The 10,468-nt window shown below is 43.5% G+C and overlaps 1 long non-coding RNA gene across 1 annotated transcript; it reads right to left on the bottom strand.

Moving 5' to 3' along the window:
• Positions 1 to 313: 313 nt before the first annotated feature.
• Positions 314 to 6,423, bottom strand: LOC124099075 (uncharacterized). Its single transcript, XR_006853818.2, has 2 exons — positions 6,292 to 6,423; positions 314 to 645 (listed from the first exon to the last, which is right to left on the bottom strand). It is a non-coding gene; the product is annotated as an uncharacterized LOC124099075 (long non-coding RNA).
• Positions 6,424 to 10,468: the final 4,045 nt, after the last annotated feature.

The raw sequence follows: 10,468 nt of genomic DNA, 5'->3' as shown, positions 1-10,468 counted from the left end.
GCTGAGGCTGGCTTTAAACTCTCAATCCTTATGCCTCAACCTCTCAAGCTGCAGGGATTACAGGCATGTGCTTCCTTACTCAGAAGCCCTGTTATTTTCTCATAGCACTGATTTTTCCTTTTATAGAATTCTTCACTGTTTGCAATTAATTATTTTTATGTTTTCTTTTTACATTTCTTTATTTTTATACCTCTCTCTCCCTTAGATTTTAAGCTCAATGAGCTAGCAGGAATCTGTTTTGCTCACCATTGAGTCCTTGGTAACTAGCACATATTAGTCACTCAATAAATATTTTTAGTGAATGAATGTAGGCTCTTGGTCTAAGTATTTTATATGCTTGATGTAATCTAATCCTTACCATCACCATATGTGGCAGGTATTACTATCTCATTTTTAGAGAAGAGAGAACAGAAAATGAGAGGAGTAATTCCCAAGGAAAACCATATATTAAATGTTCTATAAAACTCTTCCTAGACACATAATCCTTATGGTTTTGCAAATTCCACATGCAGCCTGCTTTTCATTTTTCAATATGTCGTCTACTAAAGTATCCTTCCGTTCCTCCTTTTCATTTTCTTCTTTCTCTAGTCCATGTCTCACTTCTTGAGGTCTTCAGTGTTCATGAGCATTTCATTGATGAGCAAACTGGAAAAATAAAAGGGCAACACATTAGCTGAGCAGGGTGAGTATACCCCAACACACCAAGAGGGGGTAACACATTCCTCTCTTCTCATGCCACGGTGGTCAGTTTCAGCACCTGGCCTCGTTGTTTAAACATTTTTTAAAAAATTTAATTTATTTATTTAAAGTCAACCTTATATTTTAGAGCAGTTGTAGATTTGCAGAAAAATAGGGTAGAAAGTACAGAGCGTTCGCACGCGCCCCCTCCCCGCCGTGGTACATTTGTTACCATCGATGAATCTACATTGGCTCATTCATTTTTATCCCCCTGTGTGAAACCATCTGGGATTGTGTGTTTGCCAGATTCAGCTACCTTGGGTGAGAGTCCTCTTTTGACCTGCAGTTAATATATAAATCCCCTGCTCCTCATCAGCATTTATTCCATTCTCAACCTGCTGCCATAAAAGTTCATTTACCTCTGAACTTTGATCGTTCTAGCACATTTCAGTGTTTGCATGTTCCAAACCAGGCAATTAACTTTAATACTGCATTCTTAAAGGAAATCAGGGACGATCTCTGGAAGCCATAAATGCTCACATTGTCGCGTTGAGTCTGAAATCTTTGTGATGCTGCTCACACGCAGTGCTCCCTCCTCGCCTCCTGCCCACCCAGCCAAGGTTTGGCTCACAGCCACTGCATCTGTGAAGCCTGTTCTAACGAGCTCCATCCCACAACATTTTTTCTCTCTCTCTTTGGCACCATATCGGGCATCAAACTGTCCCAGGGAAAGTCATTAACCCTGTCTGAGCTTCAGTTCCCTCATTTGAAAGTTTGGACCAAAACACTTCCGGAGGGGCTTGCAGATACATTTCAGTATGGCTGAAGATGCTTGCATGAGGAGCTTGGTAGGTATACAATAGACATCAGTGTCCCCTACCTCCTTGCTTGTTCAAGGAAATTGGTTTGGAAAATAGGTGCACAACGTGGGAGACAATATCCACACAGATTATTGCAAAGAGAACAGTGTCTCAGTGATACCAAGTCCTTCCTGGGTTTGTAAAGAAAGGGAGCCAAAAAGTCTCTGGTTCCGAGCAGCTGAAGGGTGGTGGAGCTGCCAATGAAAAGGAGAAGAACATGTGAGGAAGGGGGTTCCATCTTGCCTAGAAATATATTCATCTCTGTTCACGTATTGGTAAGTGGAAATGAAGCATAAAATTATGGCTCACCAAGCTAGATAGACAGGTGCAGAGACTGTGCTTTCATATACACTAGAAAGAGGACCTGGGTTGGATTTGGACAGACACCAGGAGGGGAATGATTTCTAAGAGGGAGAATTCAGAGGGAGCCATAACTCTAGGCATGAAGTAAAGGTATTTTGGTATTGTCGCTGGACAATGAGACGATGACTAAGCCCATCTGGAAAGCCAGGAGGAGTCTGATGGCAGGATATGTTGAATATCTGATTGAGGAGGATGGAATTTACCCTGCCATCAGTGAGGAGGTATTGAGAAACTTTGAGTGGACACATCACACGATGACTGAGATGTCTAGACAGCACAGGCTGCAGGGGAAAGAAGTTGGAGGCTGGGGAACAAGTCCCAAGTTCTTATAGCTTGTCCTGGTATGAACTGATAAGGCTTCACCTCACCTGGCCACAGTGGAACTAACAGAGGGTTTTGCATATGAGCAAATATCTCCTAAGATATTTCTGTGACTTCTCCTTCTTCCGGATTCTTTCCCAACATCATTAAATGAAAGACCATGAGGGTTTAAATATGTTTCTTTTTTAACTTGATGAACATTTGAAAATCTATTTAAAAGTAAAAGGAGATAATAACATGGTTTTAATTCGGAGGGTTTATTTTAAAAGCATTGTAATGGAATGCATTGGCAAACCTGCTCCACCACCCACCATCTGAGATCCAGAATATAATATAATTAATTATAAAGGATATAAGATAACATCAAAACTGGTCCTATTCAACTCAGGGAGCAAAGAGCATAACTATGACAACCAGTATGATTTCTCTTGCAAAGTAAACAGGTTCAGCACAGGCAGAACAAAGCAAAATGTTCCCATTGTTGCTAAGTATATTATTCCAAAATGGGCAAGGTGAAGGTTGTGGTCACAGAGACATAAAGTGCCGTGGTAAGAGCACTGGCCACGGCTCCCTCTGCACAGAAATGAAGACTGAAGACCTGCCTCTTTCACTATTGCTCCCCATTCAGTGCAAACAGGAGAGAAAAATGGCCAAGAGCACACAGCTGAAGTGCTTCAGGATGGCTCTGTGGCATCTGTTGGGTTATTTCAGATGCAGGAAATGATCTAAAGATGGATCATCCACTTTGGGGGGAAGGTAGACATTTCTGAGGGCAAGGATTGGGTTACTGGACTAAAAAACTTGAAGGGGATTCCTGGTCCAGGCCTGGAAACAGGAGGTTCAGGTCAGAAGTACAGGCAGTTCCCATGAGGGACCCTCTCCCCAAAAGTTTGTTTTGGGAAAGCTCCTTTCCCTGTGCTTTCATGAAAACAGTTCAAAGAGTTAGCCCTACTCTTTACCTCCCAGAGATGGTCCTGGGGGCCATGGAAACCCAGATCTCATGCTCTCTGACCATATCTTTGAGCTAGAAGGAGAGTGCTGGAAGACAGTTATCAGGAGCACACTGACTGTGGTGGGTTGAGTTGTGTCCCCCAAAGAGATACACTGATGTCCTAACTCCAGGCACCTGTGAAGGTGACCTTATTTGGATTAATAACTCTAGCCTCAGTAAGATGAGATCATATTAGAAGCAGAGGCATCCTAATCCAATGAGGCATCCTTATAAAGGAGGGACATTCAGGAAGATGGACACACAGGGAGAAGTTCATGTGAAGATGGGAACAGAGATTAGAGCCACACATCTACAAGCCCAGGGACATCAAGGGTTGTCAGTAGCCACCAGAAAATGGAACGAGATAGGAAGGCTTTTCCCTGACTCTGCCCTTGCCTGACTCCCAGCCCCAGAATCTTCAAAGAGAGCACGACTCTGTTGACACCTAGATCTTGGACTTCTAGCCTCTAGAACTGTTAGACAGTGGGTTTGTTTTTCAAAGCTACCCTGTTTGTGATTACAGCAAACCTAGGAAGACCACACCTCAACACTCCACCCCGATCACACAGAGACATAGGTGTGAGGTCAGAGAGGCACTGAGAAGACCTGGCCTGATGGTGACCCATGCTGTCCTGGATGGAGACAGTCTCCCTGTGAGACCTCAATGCATGTTTCCTGTGGATTTACAATCCTACCAATCAGTACTTTCTGCTGGTTCAAAGACAGTGATTCTTGAACCCTTGTCCAGGACTGTTCTGAGAGTTCCTCAAACACTGGCCCAGAACAGTGATGGAATTAAGGAAGGAGTAGAAGAAATGTTAAGTATTAGATGACTAGAAGCCAGGTTCCCATATTCCAGACACACACGTAAAGATGAGAGGGAAATAAGGAAATTCCAAAAGTAAAGAAAGTCTCAGAAAATGTAGCCACTGCAGAGTGGCTCATGCTGATACATCTGAGGTTTCCTTTATCCTAGTGGTTTCTGCTCTTTGCAAAAATTGCCAAGGAAGAGATAGTATCACTTTGATCCCAAATAGATGTCACATTTTGGAATTAATTATGTCATAGAATGGTTCACAGTCAGCATGTGATTGGAGGGTTTTTCTTTTGGGAGGTGGGTGGGTACTGGGAATTGAACCCAAGGGTGCTTTACCACTGAGCCACATCCACAGCTCTTTTTTTTAAATTTTCTTATTTTATGACAGGGTATCACTAAGTTGCTTAGGGCCTCATTAAGTTGCTGAGGCTGGCCTTGAACTTGGGATCCTCCTTTCTCAGCTCCCGAGTTGCTGGGATTACAGGCAAGCACCACCATGCCCACTGGAGCTCTTTTTTGAGAAGTGGTAATGGGTTTATTTTGACTTGCTCTACAGTCTCCCCCAGCATTGAGGCTCATCTCAGACATTTCTGAGAAGGGTAAGGGAGGGGAAACATATTAACTGGCCCACTTGAGGACTGAGCCCTTATATTATTTTCTTTAGACCAAGAACCAGTGCTCAGGAGAACCATGAAGCTCAGCTACCCTTTGCTGAAACACTTTCTGTGCCAAGCTTTATCACTGTTATCTCACCTAATTGTCACCAAAGTGGATTTAAGGATATGCTCAGCCCTATATTATATATAGAAACTGGGAAATAAGAAATCTGCCATAAGTGGCCCAAGATCTTAAATGGTAGAGCCAGGTCTGAAATCCAGCTGTGCCTTCCTCCAAAGTCTACTTGCTTGTCTGGTTGTGACATTTAATATTATGAAACACAATCCTCATCAAGTGGAAAAGACACCTTTATGCAGTGCCTGTGCTTTGTGAATTATTGGCCTCTTTCGACTCTTGTTTTCTGGTTCAAAACACCACTCTCCTCCCACTCTGCAGCTGTCTCTACCCGGCTCATGCCTTCTTGGGAAGAGCTCTTTGGTGTGTTTGGCAGGATTTCAGAATCGCATGTTTCTGCTATGGGGGAAAAAAAATTCTGAGTTTGGAATTCAGTTGTGCTCAGAATGAGCCCTTTGGCCTGAATATAGAGAAGGAAGTCCAAGCCTCTGACATGGAGAGAAAGAAGAGTTTCTGGAGCTCAGCCAGAAACACCCTTTGTTGAGACAAGGGACTGAATCTCACTCCTTAGCTGAGGTTGTCCCTTGCACTTGGAAAACCTTGTTCCCCAGCTTCCACTTCACTCCGACAGCTGCTAGACATTTGGTGAGTCTCAAGTCAGGGACCCTCCAGGAAAACTACCTCCCACTTCCTGTGCTCCTAGGCACCTCCCTGTGCTCCTAGGTACCAGCACTTTCCTCCTTTGTTCTGTGTGCTCTGTAGACAGCTTCTCACCTGCTGACCTGTGAGCTAATGGAGGTCAGAACCCTTACTCCTCTAAGACTCCCCAGTGCTATAAACCCTTTGAAAGTGTTGAGTAAATGAATGAACGAATAGAAGTGACCAGTTCAAGCCATGCGGGGAGAACCAAACACCTCCCACCCCAGATTCCAGAAACATCTCCCCTCCTCTCCTTACTCCTCAGGGATTGATGCTTTCACAGCCACTGAAGGCAATGATTCCAGAAATACTTTGGGAGATTGGTTCACCTGTGAAGCAGGAGACTTGGAAGGAGGTCGGCTCCTTGACTTGTCAGCTCCATGCTTCTTTCTAAGAGGCTGAGAGCTGAGGGCCCTACGCTGGAGGCTTCTTAGCAGGGAGGGAAGGAAGCCCTGCTTCAGAATCCCACTTGATATTGATTTCAAGGTGCTCATGATTACAGAAACAAGGATCTGAGGATGCTTCCTTCACATCCCATAGTATATCAACTCGAGTGACCTTCTTGAGTTAACCCAATATTTGAGAAGTAGAGTTCAAAGGTAGCTTGGGAAACCTGTCAGCACTCAGCAGACTCAGCAGAGAAAGTTCATCTCCCTGCAGCCCTATGACAACGCAGAGTGTTGTAAGGCTGCCTGGCCCTGCCCTGTTCAACTTTCTGCCAGGTAGCTCTTCTGTGCCAGTCCCTGGGGCTTGGATGGAGTCCAGGAAATGCTGCAACCTCAAAGCCAGGTTATTTGCCCCTCAGGCTATTCTCCTTTGGGACCTCTCACCTGCAGCCACCTCCACCCTGCATGGCTATGCCAGGGTGGTGATGAAGCTTTTTTCTCAGAGTTCCGAGGTCCCCATGGAGTGATTGCTGCTGCTGCTCCTGCCCTGGGTTCCCTTGTCTTCTCTGAGAGTTCTCTCTTGTTTACACTTTAATCAAGAATTCACTAAATAATTTGTGCGGTAACTTGGGAGCAGAGTTTGGTGACCAAACAAACTGAAGGTCAAAGTCCTTGATCTTGCTCTTAGGCAAGTTGTTTGCTCTCTCTGGCCCTATTTCCCTCATCTTGAGTCCCTACCTTGCAGGCTGTCGTGGTGATGAAAGCTATGGCTCTTGGCCCAGGCTGCACATCAGAAGTCCCTTGGGATCCTCAAAATGCCAATGCCTGGGGCCCAACCAGATTGGTTAAATCAGAGTCTTTGGACTGTGAGCCCCCGCATCAGTTTCTTACAGATCCCCAGGTGACTCATAACTACACTCTAAGTTGTGATCTTAGAGATAATGTACAGAACCTGGAAGACATATTGCTTTCAGAACATAAAGTTCTGTTAGTAAATGATGCCAATGTTATTATTATATTACTGAGGCCCTTAATCTTACTTCTTCCAAAAAAGGAATTCCTCTTATGTGGCTGAGATATCCAAATTATAAATAAGGAGCTAGTCTCTAGGCTGCTCAGTGAGATGATAATGACAGTGACTTGAAAGTCAGCTCTGAGGACCCCAGATTTTTAAAGGATGTGCGTGCGCTCACTCATGTCCTCCTGGTGTGCCTTCTTGTCTGTAATCCTTCAGCCATCCTGGGTCTGCATCTGTGGAAACATTTCCCGTTGAAGCTCAGTGCCCTCATTTCCAGTACTGGTGGCCTCATGGGAGGTAGTGCTCAGCTTTTGCATCCCCAGTTACCTTTGCTCTGCAGTAAATAGATGAGTCATATTTGGTCCCAGCAGGTCAACTAACAAGCCGTCTGGGCTATTGAGTCTGGTGGTTTAGGCCAAGGAGGCAATGACCTTGGTGCCAAGGAAAGTCATAAAACTGGGCTTGACACTCTTTAAAGTTATCTTTGTTTGCTGATTGTTTGGCTAGAGGGATTGGTTTGGAGCTATTCCTGGCCACTGTGGGTCCCTTCAATGATAAGCTTAATTAGGGTGAAAGGAGGTCAAACAGTCCTTCAGTTCGGGAAGCAATGGGCTGAGAAGATTAGTGCAGATAACTAACATCAGTTGACAACCCCCACACTGCACTTGAGATATCACTTCACTTCTTTTTCCAAACTAAGTATGTTCTGAGTGTGGTTTGCAGGATAGGCTACTGGTTTAGTGGGTGGGGAGGACTAGCTTTAGTTTTAAGCCAAATATTTAAATATCTCTCATTTTTCTACTTCTTTACATCCAAACCACCCAAGACTGGTGCTGAATCTCTAGGAGACAATGCATGAGCACCTGTGTGGAGACCACCACCTCTTACTAGGATCCCCACAGAGCTGCCAGAATAATCCTTCCTAATATCATTTGGATGGCTCCACTCCCCAGCTTGAAACCCTTCAAATGACTCCCCATTACCTTGTAATGTGACTTTCAAGTCTCGATCAGCTCTGGCTGCTATCCACCTTTCCACCTCATCTTGCTACAGGTGGGTAGCGTGCATCCCTCTCCTTAACTCCCACCTTCTTTTCTCTTCTGCTCTTGGGACTGTATCTACCACCTGCCTGTACATTTTTTCCAGTGAAGGTAATACTCAAGAAGCCTTCAGCTTCATCCTTACTCCCTAGGGAAGTCTTTCCTTCCTCTCCCTAAGAGCTCCTGATTCCTGAGTCCCTCCTATGCAAATCCTTCTTGATCTTGGTTGTTGCCCGTTGCCTAACCAGAATTTAAGCTCCGTGAAGGAGAGACCCCATTGGCAACCACCATCCATCTGTATTCTCTACATGAAGGCAGTGAGTGCATTTAAAATGAATCCCAAAAGCACTTACCAAAGACAAGGAAAAGCCATGGACTTCACCAAGGAAGAGAATATGACTCAGAGATGAAGAGGAATGTGCCTGCTGCCTCTTCACATAGCAATCAGGAATTGCAGAGTTATCCATATTATGTGAGGTCCACCATCATGGGTGAAGTCCCTATAATTTGCAATAATGTATACTATTAGATATTTTATCTGCATAAAATGTGCATTTGATGGTAATTGTCATTTTTTTCTAAATAATATTTTGCTAGACGATTGAAGAGCTGAAACTCAAAAGAGGCATGACAGCTGGGGTTGTGGCTCAGTGGTAGAGCACTCGCCTAGCAAGTGCAAGGCCCTAGGTTCAATCTTCAGCAACTACAAATAAAAAATAACTATGTAAAAAAAAAAAAGGGAGGGGGCATGACAGCTGACAATTATTTAGGACCTACAGCATGCCACACATGACAACTTTATGAGGCAGACACTGTCATTACTTTCATTTTGTAAATAGGGAAACTGAGAGATATAGGAACGGGAATGTGCTTGGCACCATGTTGGAGCTGGTATATTGAAGCCATATTTAAAATCAGGCAGCCATCCAGGCCCAGATCACATTATAATGTCTCCCTGTGGAGCTGTCTACCACCTTCCCCAAATTTAGGTTCTCTCATCTTTGCAAGAAAATACTATAGGCTGAAGATGTGCCATAGATTTTACTCACTCTCTCAAGAGGTAGGGTCCTTGTTAATATTTCAGAACATAAAAGAGTGGGGCTCGATTTCTCACCTTCATGAATTATTTCTAAAGAGTTTATTGCATCCTCAGTGTAGTGTCTAACTTCATAGAAAGGACCCTACGTTCTTCCCATCCCATTTGCTACCCAGCATAGTGCAGATCTGAAGAAAGCACTGTGGCTTTGGAGAAGTTGATATCAATTCACTCAGCCACAGGTTCTCTTGGCTAATGGATCCAAACGGGCTCACAGTGTCTAGCTGTTTCTGCACCAGCCTACTGGCCTATAGAATTTACACAATTCTCTGACTCTCCAATCTAAGTGAAGAGCACAATGGATACATTATTAGAGGCCTTTCCACTTTAATTAAATTTCCTTTACAAGGGATAGCTGCTGTTTTTTTCTAGTTTTGCTCGTGTGTCTTCTATGATTAGTGCAGATCCACTGAACAGGATCTTAAAGCCTAATCATTGTTAAAAGAACATAGATGCTCCAAAGTTCAGCTATCAACTGCATTACAATGACTATTTATTGGTTAGATGTCCTCTTTCTCGTGCTTAGTAGGTCTCATGTTCCTTAGTTATTGAGGTCATACTTATTTTTTATTTATTAAATTATTTGCTCTATCTTTAAACTTGAAGACAATTCTGCTGTGATTAACTCTTTCCCAACTTCTTGAATCTAAGAAATAAAGTATTCTATTACCAGGAGCTAAAAAAATGTTATAGATATTTCATTCTTTGATATGAACACCTCTTTTATGAAGTGTTGGGCACTTCACATGCACTTTTTCTTTTAATCTTCACAACATTATTCATTCCTGCTATTATCATGCCCATTTCATAGATGAAAATACAGAACACACAAAGTGTATTAGTCAGCTTTCTGTAGCTGTGACAAAATACCTGAGAAAAACAACTTAAAAGGAGGAAAGATTTATTTTGGCTCATGGTTTCAGAGGTTCAGTCCATGGTCACTTGGAGCCATTGTTTCTGAGCCTATGGTGAAGCAGAACATCATGGTAGAAAGGGTGTGACAGAGCAAAGCTTCTCCCGTCATGGCAGCTAGAAACAGAGAAAGAGAGGAAGGGGACAGGGACAAAATATGCCCCTCAAAAGCACATTTTCAGTGACTTACATCCTCCAATTAGGCCCTACCTCCTGCAGCTCCCACCACCTCCCAATAATCCATTAAGCTATGAATCCATCAATGGATTAATCCACTGGCAAGGTCAGAGTCCTCATGAGCCAATCACTTCCCCAGGACCTCACCTCTGAACATTGTTGCATTGTAGACCAAGCCTTCAACACCTGAGCTTTTGGGGGACATTTTAGAGACAAACCATAACATAAGAGTTACTTGTTTGTATTGTTTGTTTGTTTTTATTGTTTGTTTTTAAGTGACCAAACTAACAAATTCCTTGCAGCTCACAGTGGACTGGACTATCAATTCAGGCAATTAACTACTATGATGTACTATTTTTCTTTACTTCCTTGAACCTT

The sequence above is a fragment of the Marmota monax genome, unplaced genomic scaffold (genome assembly GCF_021218885.2).
Source record: "Marmota monax isolate L192 unplaced genomic scaffold, Marmota_monax_Labrador192_F-V1.1 WCK01_AAM20220418_F8-fsc00011, whole genome shotgun sequence".
NCBI lineage: Eukaryota > Metazoa > Chordata > Mammalia > Rodentia > Sciuridae > Marmota > Marmota monax.
The sequence above is the reverse complement of the archived record's forward strand: the minus strand, read 5'-3'. Positions and strand labels throughout refer to the sequence as shown.